Raw genomic sequence first — 15,571 nt, forward strand, 5'->3', positions numbered from 1 at the left:
CCTGGGAGCGTGAAGATCAGATGAAGAAGAAATACCCGCATCTATTTCCAGAAGATTCGTCAACACCTTCAACAGCTTAAAATTTCGGGACGAAATTTATTTAACGGGTAGGTACTGTAGTGACCCGAACTTTTCCATGTGTATATATATTAATTGAGATTGATATTTACATGATTAAATGTTTCCAACATCTTAAGCAATCAAACTTGTTAAGACTTGATTAATTGAAATAGGTTTCATATAGACAATTGACCACCCAAGTTGACCGGTGATTCACGAACGTTAAAACTTGTAAAAACTATATGATGACATATATATGGATATATATATAGTTAACATGATACTATGATAAGTAAATATATCATTAAGTATATTAACAATGAACTACATATGTAAAAACAAGACTACTAACTTAATGATTTTTAAACGAGACATATATGTAACGATTATCGTTGTAAAGACATTTAATGTATATATATCATATTAAGAGATATTCATACATGATAATATCATGATAATATAATAATTTAAAATCTCATTTGATATTATAAACATTGGGTTAACAACATTTAACAAGATCGTTAACCTAAAGGTTTCAAAACAACACTTACATGTAACGACTAACGATGACTTAACGACTCAGTTAAAATGTATATACATGTAGTGTTTTAATATGTATTTATACACTTTTGAAAGACTTCAATACACTTATCAAAATACTTCTACTTAACAAAATGCTTACAATTACATCCTCGTTCAGTTTCATCAACAATTCTACTCGTATGCACCCGTATTCGTACTCGTACAATACACAGCTTTTAGATGTATGTACTATTGGTATATACACTCCAATGATCAGCTCTTAGCAGCCCATGTGAGTCACCTAACATATGTGGGAACCATCATTTGGCAACTAGCATGAAATATCTCATAAGATTACAAAAATATGAGTAATCATTCATGACTTATTTACATGAAAACAAAATTACATATCCTTTATATCTAATCCATACACCAACGACCAAAAACACCTACAAACACTTTCATTCTTCAATTTTATTCATCTAATTGATCTCTCTCAAGTTCTATCTTCAAGTTCTAAGTGTTCTTCATATATTTTACAAGTTCTAGTTACATAAAATCAAGAATACTTTCAAGTTTGCTAGCTCACTTCCAATCTTGTAAGGTGATCATCCAACCTCAAGAAATCTTTGTTTCTTACAGTAGGTTATCATTCTAATACAAGGTAATAATCATATTCAAACTTTGGTTCAATTTCTATAACTATAACAATCTTATTTCAAGTGATGATCTTACTTGAACTTGTTTTCGTGTCATGATTCTGCTTCAAGAACTTCGAGCCATCCAAGGATCCGTTGAAGCTAGATCCATTTTTCTCTTTTCCAGTGGGTTTATCCAAGGAAATTAAGGTAGTAATGATGTTCATAACATCATTTGATTCATACATATAAAGCTATCTTATTCGAAGGTTTAAACTTGTAATCACTAGAACATAGTTTAGTTAATTCTAAACTTGTTCGCAAACAAAAGTTAATCCTTCTAACTTGACTTTTAAAATCAACTAAACACATGTTCTATATCTATATGATATGCTAACTTAATGATTTAAAACCTGGAAACACGAAAAACACCGTAAAACCGGATTTACGCCGTCGTAGTAACACCGCGGGCTGTTTTGGGTTAGTTAATTAAAAACTATTATAAACTTTGATTTAAAAGTTGTTATTCTGAGAAAATTATTTTTATTATGAACATGAAACTATATCCAAAAATTATGGTTAAACTCAAAGTGGAAGTATGTTTTCTAAAACGGTCATCTAGACGTCGTTCTTTCGACTGAAATGACTACCTTTACAAAAACGACTTGTAACTTATTTTTCTAACTATAAACCTATACTTTTTCTGTTTAGATTCATAAAATAGAGTTCAATATGAAAACATAGCAATTTAATTCACTCAAAACGGATTTAAAATGAAGAAGTTATGGGTAAAACAAGATTGGATAATTTTTCTCATTTTAGCTACGTGAAAATTGGTAACAAATCTATTCCAACCATAACTTAATCAACTTGTATTGTATATTATGTAATCTTGAGATACCATAGACACGTATACAATTTTTTGACCTATCATGTCGACACATCTATATATATTTCGGAACAACCATAGACACTCTATATGTGAATGTTGGAGTTAGCTATACAGGGTTGAGGTTGATTCCAAAATATATATAGTTTGAGTTGTGATCAATACTGAGATACGTATACACTGGGTCGTGGATTGATTCAAGATAATATTTATCGATTTATTTCTGTACATCTAACTGTGGACAACTAGTTGTAGATTACTAACGAGGACAGCTGACTTAATAAACTTAAAACATCAAAATATATTAAAAGTGTTGTAAATATATTTTGAACATACTTTGATATATATGTATATATTGTTATAGGTTCGTGAATCAACCAGTGGCCAAGTCTTACTTCCCGACGAAGTAAAAAAATCTGTGAAAGTGAGTTATAGTCCCACTTTTAAAATCTAATATTTTTGGGATGAGAATACATGCAGGTTTTATAAATGATTTACAAAATAGACACAAGTACGTGAAACTACATTCTATGGTTGAATTATCGAAATCGAATATGCCCCTTTTTATTAAGTCTGGTAATCTAAGAATTAGGGAACAGACACCCTAATTGACGCGAATCCTAAAGATAGATCTATTGGGCCTAACAAACCCCATCCAAAGTACCGGATGCTTTAGTACTTCGAAATTTATATCATATCCGAAGGGTGTCCCGGAATGATGGGGATATTCTTATATATGCATCTTGTTAATGTCGGTTACCAGGTGTTCACCATATGAATGATTTTTATCTCTATGTATGGGATGTGTATTGAAATATGAAATCTTGTGGTCTATTATTATGATTTGATATATATAGGTTAAACCTATAACTCACCAACATTTTTGTTGACGTTTTAAGCATGATTATTCTCAGGTGATTATTAAGAGCTTCCGCCGTCGCATACTTAAATAAGGACGAGATTTGGAGTCCATGCTTGTATGATATTGTGTAAAAACTGCATTCAAGAAACTTATTTTGTTGTAACATATTTGTATTGTAAACCATTATGTAATGGTCGTGTGTAAACAGGATATTTTAGATTATCATTATTTGATAATCTACGTAAAGCTTTTTAAAACCTTTATCTATGAAATAAAGGTTATGGTTTGTTTTAAAAAATGAATGCAGTCTTTGAAAAACGTCTCATATAGAGGTCAAAACCTCGCAACGAAATCAATTAATATGGAACGTTTTTAATCAATAAGAACGGGACATTTCAGTACTTCTCATTCATCAAGTGCTTGAATGCTGACCACAGTAGTGCGTACGCATCATCTTGTCCCACTTGCTCTAGATAGGTATTCCACCATGTTAACGCAGAACCTGTGAAGGTATGCGTAGCGTACTTCACTTTGTCCTCTTCAGTACACTTACTTATGGCAAACACCGATTCGACCTTCTCGGTCCACCGTTTCAATCCGATCGGTCCTTCGGTTCCATCAAATTCCAAAGGTTTGCAGGCAGTGAATTCTTTGTAGGTGCATCCTACACGATTTCCTGTACTGCTAGATCCAAGGTTATTATTGGTATGTAGCACAGCCTGTACTGCGGCTATGTTTAAAGCTAGAAAAGTACGGAATTCCACTTCATTCATATTCATGGTGTGTCAAGTAGTCGGTGCCATTTCCTTCAAAATAGTCAAATGGAACAAGTTAATCATACAGAATATTAAGAGTAGTTAATAGTATTTCGTAGCATAATATGAACTCATTTATAAAAGCTTTTTCTTCATATTAGCGTTTTATAAGTTTAAATTCGGGTAGTACCTACCCGTTAAGTTCATACTTAGTAGCTAATATACAATTCAACTACTGCAATTCTATATGAAAAACTGATTATAATAATATTTCGGGTTCAAACTTTTATACAATATTTTACAAACTTACAATACCGCTTATTTTACATAAAGCATGAAATATAGCACACAATAACTTTGATACCAGATAGTTGTGAAGATAATTCTAGCTAGTACACAAGTCGTTCAGCAAAGGCAATAAAGACACGTAATTCATACGTCCAGAAACAAGTCATGCATTCTGGTTTTACTAGGACTACTTCCCATCCTTGGTCTTGTGGAACATAACCGTTATGGCCGTTGATAAGACAGCGTGTTGTAACGTCGTCAAAGGGATGAGGGTTACGTAATGACCAACAGTCTCGTAATAACCTAAAAACCTCATTTCTTACCCCAATTACCGACTCCGTCACTTGTGGGAACATTTTGTTTAATAGTTGTAGCCCGATGTTCTTTTTCTCACTTTGGTGAGAAGCGAACATTACTAACCCGTAAGCATAGCATGCTTCTTTATGTTGCATGTTAGCCGCTTTTTCTAAATCATGAAGTCCTATATTCTGATACATTGAGTCAAAATAATTTCTTAACCCGTTGCGTAAAATAGCATTTGGGTTCCCCGCAATATATGCGTCAAAGTAAACACATCGTAACTTATGGGTTTCCCAATGTGATATCCCCCATCTTTCAAACGAAAGTCTCTTATAAACCAAGACATTCTTGGAACGTTCTTCGAATGTTTTACAAACTGATTTCGCCGTAAATAGTTGTGCCGAAGAATTCTGACCGACTCTAGACAAGATTTCATCAATCATGTCTCCGGGTAGGTCTCTTAAAATATTGGGTTGTCTATCCATTTTGTGTTTTTATACTGTAAAATAGACAAGAGTTAGATTCATAAAAAAAAAAATACTTATTAATACAAGAAATTTTTACATATATCATAAAGCATAAGTACACTATATTACATATATTACACCACACGAATACAACTATCTTATTCCGACTCGCTCGTTTCTTCTTCTTCGGTTTTGGTTCGTTTTGCCAAGTTTCTAGGGATATATGATGTTCCCCTAATACGAGCTGTCGTTTTTCACAACGGTTTAGAAAAACCTGGTGGTTTAGAGGTTCCCGGGTCATTGTTACAACTTAAGGGCTTCGGGGGTTGACGATACATATAAAGTTCATCGGGGTTGGAATTAGATTTCTCTATTTTTATGCCCTTTCCCTTATTATTTTCTTTTGCCTTTTTAAATTCAGTTGGGGTAATTTCTATAACATCATCGGAATTCTCGTCGGAATCCGATTCATCGGAGAATTGGTAATCCTCCCAATATTTTGCTTTCTTGGCGGAAACACCATTGACCATAATTAACCTTGGTCGGTTGGTTGAGGATTTTCTTTTACTTAACCGTTTTATTATTTCCCCCACCAGTTCTATTTCCTCCTCCGGTTCCGATTCTTCTTCCGGTTCTGATTCTTCTTCCAGTTCTTCTTCGGGAACTTGTGAATCAGTCCAATATATATTTGACTCTTCATTATTATTAGGTGAGTCAATGGGATTTGTGCTAGAGGTAGACATCTATCACACAATATCAAACATGTTAAGAGATTAATATATCACATAATATATACATGTTAATAATATATAGTTTCCAACAAAAATGTTAAGCAATCATTTTTTAAAGAAAACACGGTCGAAGTCCAGACTCACTAATGCATCCTAACAAACTCGATAAGACACACTAATGCAAATTTTCTGGTTCTCTAAGACCAACGCTCGGATACCAACTGAAATGTACCGTTCTTATTGATTAAAAACGTTCCATATTAATTGATTTCGTTGCGACGTTTTGACCTCTATATGAGACGTTTTTCAAAGACTGCATTCATTTTTAAAACAAACCATAACCTTTATTTCATAAATAAAGGTTTAAAAAGCTTTACGTAGATTATCAAATAAGGATAATCTAAAATATCCTGTTTACACACGACCATTACATAATGGTTTACAATACAAATATGTTACATCGTAATCAGTTTCTTGAATGCAGTTTTTACACAATATCATACAAACATGGACTCCAAATCTTGTCCTTATTTTAGTATGCAACAGCGGAAGCTCTTAGTATTCACCTGAGAATAAACATGCTTTAAACGTCCACAAAAATGTTGGTGAGTTATAGGTTTAACCTATATATATCAAATCGTAACAATAGATCACAAGATTTCATATTTCAATACACATCCCATACATAGAGATAAAAATCATTCATATGGTGAACACCTAGTAACCGACATTAACAAGATGCATATATAAGAATATCCCCATCATTCCGGGACACCCTTCGGATATGATATAAATTTCGAAGTACTAAAGCATCCGGTACTTTGGATGGGGTTTGTTAGGCCCAATAGATCTATCTTTAGGATTCGCGTCAATTAGGGTGTCTGTTCCCTAATTCTTAGATTACCAGACTTAATAAAAAGGGGCATATTCGATTTCGATAATTCAACCATATAATGTAGTTTCACGTACTTGTGTCTATTTTGTAAATCATTTATAAAACGTGCATGTATTCTCATCCCAAAAATATTAGATTTTAAAAGTGGGACTATAACTCACTTTCACATATTTTTACTTCGTCGGGAAGTAAGACTTGGTCACTGGTTGATTCACGAACCTATAACAATATATACATATATATCAAAGTATGTTCAAAATATATTTACAATACTTTTAATATATTTTGATGTTTTAAGTTTATTAAGTCAGCTGTCCTCGTTAGTAACCTACAACTAGTTATCCACAGTTAGATGTACAGAAATAAATCGATAAATATTATCTTGAATCAATCCACGACCCAGTGTATACGTATCTCAGTATTGATCACAACTCAAACTATATATATTTTGGAATCAACCTCAACCCTGTATAGCTAACTCCAACATTTACATATAGAGTGTCTATGGTTGTTCCGAAATATATATAGATGTGTCGACATGATAGGTCAAAACATTGTATACGTGTCTATGGTATCTCAAGGTTACATAATATACAATACAAGTTGATTAAGTTATGGTTGGAATAGATTTGTTACCAATTTTCACGTAGCTAAAATGAGAAAAATTATCCAATCTTGTTTTACCCATAACTTCTTCATTTTAAATCCGTTTTGAGTGAATCAAATTGCTATGGTTTCATATTGAATTCTATTTTATGAATCTAAACAGATAAAGTATAGGTTTATAGCCGGAAAAATAAGTTACAAGTCGTTTTTGTAAAGGTAGTCATTTCAGTTTAAAGAACGACGTCTAGATGACCATTTTAGAAAACATACTTCCACTTTGAGTTTAATCATGATTTTTGGATATAGTTTCATGTTCATAATAAAAATCATTTTCCCAGAATAACAAATTTTGAATCAAAGTTTATCATAGTTTTTAATTAACTAACCCAAAACAGCCCGCGGTGTTACTACGACAGCGTAAATCTGATTTTACGGTGTTTTTCGTGTTTTCGGGTTTTAAATCATTAAGTTAGCATATCATATAGATATAGAATATGTGTTCAGTTAATTTTAAAAGTCAAGTTAGAAGGATTAACATTTATTTGCGAACAAGTTTAGAATTAACTAAACTATGTTCTAGTGATTACAAGTTTAAACCTTCGAATAAGATAGCTTTATATGTATGAATCGAATGATGTTATGAACATCATTACTACCTCAAGTTCCTTGGATAAACCTACTAGAAATGAGAAAAATAGATCTAGCTTCAAAGGATCCTTGGATGGCTTGAAAGTTCTTGAAGCAGAATCATGACACGAAAACAATTTCAAGTAAGATTTCCACTCGAAGTAAGATTGTTATAGTTATAGAAATTGAATTAAAGTTTGAATATGATTATTACCTTGTATTAGAAAGATAACCTACTATAAGTAATAAAGGTTTCTTGATCTTGGATGATTACTTGGAATGGATTTAGAAAACTTGGAAGGAAACTTGCAATCTTGGAAGTATTCTTGATTTTATGAAACTAGAACTTTTGGAATTTATGAAGAACACTTAGAACTTGAAGATAGAACTTGAGAGAGATCAATTAGATAAATAAAATTGAAGAATGAAAGTGTTTGTAGGTGTTTTTGGTCGTTGGTGTATAGATTAGATATAAAGGATATGTAATTTTGTTTTCATGTAAATAAGTCATGAATGATTACTCATATTTTTGTAATTTTATGAGATATTTCATGCTAGTTGCCAAATGATGGTTCCCACATGTGTTAGGTGACTCACATGGGCTGCTAAGAGCTAATCATTGGAGTGTATATACCAATAGTACATACATCTAAAAGCTGTGTATTGTACGAGTACGAATACGGGTGCATACGAGTAGAATTGTTGATGAAACTGAACGAGGATTTAATTGTAAGCATTTTTGTTAAGTAGAAGTATTTTGATAAGTGTCTTGAAGTCTTTCAAAAGTTTATGAATACATATTAAAACACTACATGTATATACATTTTAACTGAGTCGTTAAGTCATCGTTAGTCGTTACATGTAAATGTTGTTTTGAAACCTTTAGGTTAACGATCTTGTTGAATGTTGTTAACCCATTGTTTATTATAACAAATGAGATGTTAAATTGTTATATTATCATGATATTATGATATATAATATATCTTAGTATGATATATATACAGTTAAATGTCGTTACAACGATAATCGTTACATATATGTCTCATTTCGAAATCATTAAGTTAGTAGTCTTATTTTTACATATGTATTTCATTGTTAATACACTTAATAATATATTTACTTATCATTCAACATAATTAACCAAGTGTATCAATATCTTAATATGATTCATATGTACCTAGTAAGACGTTGTTATAACGATAATCGTTATATATATCATTTTCGAGTTTCTTAAATTAATAGTCTCATTTTTATGTATATAACTCATTGTTAAAATACCTAATGAGATACATACTTATAATAAAATCATGTTAACTATATATATAACCATATATATGTCATCGTATAGTTTTTACAAGTTTTAACGTTCGTGAATCACCGGTCAACTTGGGTGGTCAATTGTCTATATGAAACATATTTCAATTAATCAAGTCTTAACAAGTTTGATTGCTTAACATGTTGGAAACACTTAATCAAGTAAATAACAATTTCATTTAATATATATATAAACATGGAAAAGTTCGGGTCACTACATGCAAGTCGTTTAATAAATTATTACATTCATCCCGAATAAATAATAAATTAAATCACACAACCAAACATTCACACAAGGGTCTTATAGAGGAAAATACTACCGATTTCATACAATAATCATATACATTACAATTGGAGTGCCAAACATCCATTTTATGAAACATGTTTCGATAAGGATTGATTTAAACAACACTTAATGGCACATAACAAATATCAATCCTTGTTTACATAACTTATGTATGTAAACCCACTTCATATTTTGTAAGTATGGTATTCATGCCAAAACCATCCAAACAAACATATTAAGTGAATTAAAACATGTTGGAGATTTATCCACTTTAACAAAGCATAAAGTCTAAAATTAACAATTTTAATTTTCTCATTTCATGTAAAACATGAATATAATTTATGTACTTTATTTTCCTAAACTTTGAATCACTTTTAGTCAACATGCAAGTTACCTTATCAAATTTTTGGATTTTGACAGATTCATACATGCAACTTCAGATGGTCATATCTTACTCATTTCTAGTCCGTTTTTGATAAAAAAAAAAAATTTCAAATTTAAGTTTTTTCAGTTAGCTTTCAAATGAAATTGGTCTCATACAATAATATTGAGTTTAAATGAAAGACGGACTGTCCAAGCCGAAAAAAATTCTTAAATGAAAAAAAATGAGTTTAACCTATTTTACATTTTGCCAAAATCCAAGATTCAAATTAGTATTTAGGAAACATAAAACATAAATCATGATACTTATTTTGCATGTTTGTTATGCATGATCGTCTCCAAGAATCATGCACAACGCATCCATCAAAACTAAATATCATAAGAAAAGTTTGATACAACTTATACAAGATGGCTCGGATACCACTGTTGGAGTATGATACAAATTCAAAGCGAGCGGAAGCATTTTTAAAACTTTACAAAATCATACTCTTCCATGGATCATTGTACAAAACTTTAGTAAACAAAACAAATTAATGAAACTGAACAAGAAGAGGTTAGATTACAACCTTTGTAGCCTTCTGAAGATCGAATTTGAAAACCCAAAGAAGAGTTCCTCTAAACGGTAGACACCCAAAGTTCCAACATTGCTTCGATCTATACCTTCTACTTAACGGATCTTTTCTTCTTCCTTATTTCCACCAAAACCGAACCCAATTATATATTTCAAGTATTTTGGTTACTTGAAAATGAGAAAGAGAAAAATAGCATTTTTATATGTGTGTTTTGTATCTTTTAACATCTACTTTTCCAATACCAAGACTTGGTATTATATAGAACAAAGTACATTATTGATACAATAATACATCTACTACAAATATAATAAATAAAGATTTGGAAAGATTTGCAAAATCAAATCTTTATATAAAATAAGATTTACAAAATCAAATCATATTTTATAAATTAAATCAAATCTTATATGATTTGCAAAATCTAATCAAATCTCTACATATTTAGATTTGTAAGTATATGTATACACATAAAAAAAACTTACTTAATTTATTAAACCATTAACTAATGATTAATAAATTAATTTCCGATTAGAAGGTATATCAAACAATTTACGATTGGCCTTTGTGTGTGACCGAATAGGATAAATGGACTTTTATTATTTAATGTCATGGGCATATCTTCGAAATATATGTACCACGGTCAAATCACGGTCGAACCGTAGCCAACCCGAGAACATATTTCCAACACTATCAAACATGGATTTCATGAAATGAAACTTTAAAAGTCGCAGAGTAAAACGTAAATGTCTAAGCAAGCAAGAAATGAACTGAAATCTCATGATGATCAGTTAACAAAGCGTTGAGCAGCGGATAAAGATAGCTCTTCAAAAACCTGAAATGTAACAAATGATCGAAACTGAGTTTAATATTTATAACGTAAAATGGGAGTAAGAGGAATGAATAGAAGATGAATACACACGAGTTTCCTGTAAACATGCTGGAATGCCTTGACAAACTCCTCCGCATCAGCATTGCCAACCTGTAACGTTTGCTGAAAAGTTAAGTTAATATATTCACCTCTTGTTAAAAAAAAAAAAAAAAAAAAAAAAAAACACTAGTAGTAAATAATAATAATGTCAATGAAGATTCTATTCAATTCAATGGAGGTTAGTCGAACGGGCAATATCCTCGCGGACATTTCTCAAGTTAACCGGGCGAAAATGTCCCATGTGTGGAAAGAGTCACTAAAACTTCAAAATGTAACTGAACTCTTTGATATCATTAGTCCTAAAGTTGGGAATGGAAGTTGGGCAAAGGTACACTTATTTCCTTTTGGAATGATATATGGGTAGGGGTCTCAAAATTAAAAGATCAATTCCCTTCCCTTTATCGTTTGTCTTCTAATTCTAAAAGAGATGGGTGCATAGCGGATATGGTAAGTTACTCCGTAAATAGGTTCATGTCATGGGATTTCAGGTTCATTATTTCTCTTGATGAATATGAAAGTGGGCAACTTCAAACATTATTGTTTTTGTTAAGTACCAAAGTCTTCGCTCAATCCAAAGAGGATGAAATTCAATGGGTACATTCGGTTGAAAAAGTTTACACGGTTGCGGAAGGTGTTAGGGTGATGATTTCTCCTAATGTGGAGAATGATATAGATTGGATTAAGGTGGTATGGAATAAACTTGTTCCCTCAAAGATAGCCATTTTTCATTGGCTCACAACTCAAGGGGGAGTTGCGGTTAAAGAAGTTTCGATTTATAGAAGATGTATTCGAGATATTTCGGATGATAAAAGTGGATGGTGTTTGCTTCATGTTGAGTCGATAGAGCACTTGTTTCTTCATTGTTCATGGACCTTCAAGGTATGGTCGGCTTTATTTAATTGGTGAATGTGTGTTGGATTATTCCCTCGTCTATTCTTGAATTTTCTTATGATTGGTGTAACGGTTTGGGTATCAAGGCGTCAAAATTCTGAGAACTTATTGGTCCGGCCACTCTATGGTTTACTTGGAATGCAAGAAATTAAGTGGTTTTCAATGGTTCATACATTTGTTGGGCCGCAACCGTGAAGCGGATAAAGTTGAAGGTCTTCCAATGGCTAGTTGATGCTAAAGTTTGCAAGAGTTACCAATTTTATATATAGAAGAATCAACCTTGGCTTATAGCATAAAAAGATGGCTACTGTTAAATGTATTTTTTTTGTAATGTTTGCTAGTTAAAGTTTCCATATGGTATTGATATGGTGGCTCTTGTATTTCAATTTGGCCAAGTGGGTATTTTGATAATGTAAGCCCATCTTGGCCCTAATGATGTAATCTGATCTCTCAGCCTTTCACTTTTTCGTGAATCGCTGCTTTCATTTATATAAATTCGTATTTTGCTAAAAAAAAAATTATGTTAACAATTTCGTAGTAAAAAAAGTTAGTGAGACACTTTAGTACCAACGTTAAAGATTGCCCTAACAAGTGGCTACAAATGAACAAATTATGAACCCTAGTAGGGAAGAAAAAAGAAGGCAAATTTCGGCTCGCATTTAAAATCTTTAGTTGCAGGAATTTACTAGTAAAAGTGCAAGCCATAACAAAAATCAGAAAACAAGGAAAAATAAAATGATATGGGAAGTGACGAGTATGTGTATAAGATGACGAAAATGATGGGGGTGCCAAATGTATTTCAATACGAATATGCAAAAATGGGATTTTCTTGCCAACCATAAGAAACTTGATTAAGTAGAGCATACCAAAAAGTAGGTCGAACTACACTACAAAAAAATACTGCTTTTTTAACGCTTATTTTTTAACATTTGTTAAAAGCGTCAAGAAAGTTTCAAAATTTTAACACTAATATACGTAACAAAAACTTCTCACAGCTACTTGAGATACTGTTAACACATTTAAGTGTCAATAAATTCTAGACACTTTATTTCGTCAACAATCTTTGAGTTTTTGACGCTTATGTTTGCTAAAACAACTCCAAATTTCTAACAACTAGAAATGTCAAAAAAAGTTTAAAATATACGTAACATTTAAAAGCGTTAAGAAGTTAGCCCAAGTAAATAAACTAGCAATCCTAAAATGAACTGCGGTTAAACTAGCGTCACACAAGATCTCATAAATCAACTTTAAATTGAGGAACCTGTTGTCTTTCTCTCTCTATCAAACCCTAGCCCCAACTTTAACGCTTATTTTTCCCAAATCATACACCAAATTACTTAAACTAATCATAGATAAAACGTATTTCACTTCTAATTGCATGATTTCGGTGATTGCCTTCGTATTTCACTTCTAATGGCGTATTTAAACATCGAACAATCGGTGATCCTACTGTTACTGCTCGCTCGCTCGCAACATCGAACAATCGGTGATCCTACTGGTATGATCATTTTCCATCTCGTACCTGTGTATGTATATATTTAAGATTTTGGTAGGTGAAAGTTTTGGTTTAGGTTGTTTTTAATTTGTATAATTTGTTTGATTAATTTTGATTTGAAGGATATGTTTCATATTAGGTCAAAATGTTGCAATATATGTGGATTCTGTATAAACTTGTTAAAATTTAGTGTATATTTTGCACGGGACATTGTAACAGAGAGTAATCAGTTCTAGTGATTATCCGTATAGAGTAATCAATTCAGGTAAGTATCTATTTTTAGTGTTTAATTTTGTGTGTTTCAAGTATTTATTTGATTCAGGTTCATTCGTAACCCTTCTTTATTCTTCCTACTTCCATTTACCATCATTAATCATTAATGAAGTTATACTAATGTTGCAAGTGCGAATGGACGTGTTAAATCCTTATGCCGATGTTGTTAATTGCATCTGAACATGAAAGTTAGCTTCCATTCCATTAAATGGTGTTGATGCTGTGGTTGTTGCGACCAGTGCAGTGCTGCACTTGCAACTGCTGATGCCGAGTTGATAAAAGAATAGAAGGGTTTAAGATAAAGAAGAGTTCAACAATGTAAGTTCTTATGTATGTCATGTATTTTAAGTTTGTTGAAGAGAAGCGTTGAATCTTTACCTTCTCGGCCTGTTAAGTATGTAATTATGACATTTTGTTTTTGTTTTTGCAGGATATCAGACTCAGTTTATTTGATTAAAAGTAAGGGTCTTTTGCCTTTTTTTTTTTACAGCAGACTAAGTTTTTATCTTTTCTAATGGAAATTTGGCTACTGTTTTAGTAAGACTGTACAATGACAGGATATATAATATATAAAGATCACTCCTCTTAAGAATGGTGATTATGTGCGTGTTGATTGTTTTACAATCACAATGTTTGTAACTTCAATGCAAATCGTATTACTTGAATTTGTTTAGTGTTTGTATTTTCTTTTTGTAATTTCACTATTGTTATAGAGATATAGATTAGTGTTTTAATTCGTGCTTTTCTTTTGTCTGTAAATACAGTACCTTTAGGAGAAGTACCCTCAGCGTTCTTCGTTACCACATCACCTATTGAAAATGCATTATACTATCAGGTATTACTTATTTTTTCTTCTTATGCTTTAGCTTCTTATATGAGTAGACATGATCATATTAACTTTGTATCGATGTCCAGGCACAATAAGATGGATCAGACAACTGCAAGTTCATGATGTTGATCATTTGTTTATAGATATCAGGACTCATGGCCAGTATGTTAATAATTGACCTCGTATAGTACCTAACGCGTAGTTGCATTAGGTTCACTTATTTTTTTGTACTTTTATTGACAACTTAATTTTTATCTCTCATGTTGTTCACTCGACATAGTCTGTTTGTCAGCACTAATTTGGGCGCATTGCGTGAGAATCATCCACATCAATCATATGCAAGAGGTAAGTAGCCTCTTCAGGTCAACAAATATCATTTATTTGTTTGATTGTCTAACTATTAGTATTATTTCTAAGTTTATATTTGATTGCATATTGTTTGTGGTATGTTTGACCACTTTTAATATTTCTTTTATTTAATGCAGGGAGGTGCAGTTTACAAAGACGTTTATATGATAAAGAAGATAGTTTATAAACATGTAGGGGTGTTTGGATTTGCGTTTTGAAAAATGATTATGCGTTTTGAATAATCAGAATCAAATAATCAGCTGCATCAAAACGTGATTTGGTTGAACGGTGTTTGGATTTGATTATGTTGTTTGATATCGCAATAATGAGATAATCAGTATTCTGAGTGTTTGGTAAAATCAGATTATTTAATAAAAATTTACCTAAAAGGACATTCTTTAAAAAACAAATAATATTTATTTAATACATATATGTATTAATACATCATTTCATAAATTGTAAAATTTATTGACAAATTTTTGCTAAAGATATCTACCATATAGTTTATAAAATATTGCTCCAATAATATAAGAAACGTAACAAATAAAAGTATTCATATCACACATGATTCATATCACACACGATTCAAAAAATATAAAGTTGTAATGGTGTCATAA

At 31.6% G+C, this 15,571-nt stretch overlaps 1 long non-coding RNA gene across 4 annotated transcripts; it reads left to right on the plus strand.

The window, feature by feature from the left end:
- Positions 1-13,240: 13,240 nt before the first annotated feature.
- On the plus strand, positions 13,241-15,297 carry LOC139858193 (uncharacterized). 4 transcript variants are annotated; one of them, XR_011762843.1, is made up of 6 exons: positions 13,241-14,095; positions 14,208-14,236; positions 14,542-14,612; positions 14,693-14,768; positions 14,887-14,951; positions 15,092-15,297. It is a non-coding gene; the product is annotated as an uncharacterized lncRNA (long non-coding RNA). The 4 variants fall into 4 exon arrangements; XR_011762841.1 differs by having other exon boundaries at positions 13,241-13,769; positions 13,908-14,095; positions 14,693-14,951; XR_011762840.1 differs by having other exon boundaries at positions 14,693-14,951.
- The last annotated feature ends 274 nt before the right edge of the window (positions 15,298-15,571 follow it).

The sequence above is a fragment of the Rutidosis leptorrhynchoides genome, chromosome 7, assembly GCF_046630445.1.
Source record: "Rutidosis leptorrhynchoides isolate AG116_Rl617_1_P2 chromosome 7, CSIRO_AGI_Rlap_v1, whole genome shotgun sequence".
In the NCBI taxonomy this organism is placed as follows: domain Eukaryota; kingdom Viridiplantae; phylum Streptophyta; class Magnoliopsida; order Asterales; family Asteraceae; genus Rutidosis; species Rutidosis leptorrhynchoides.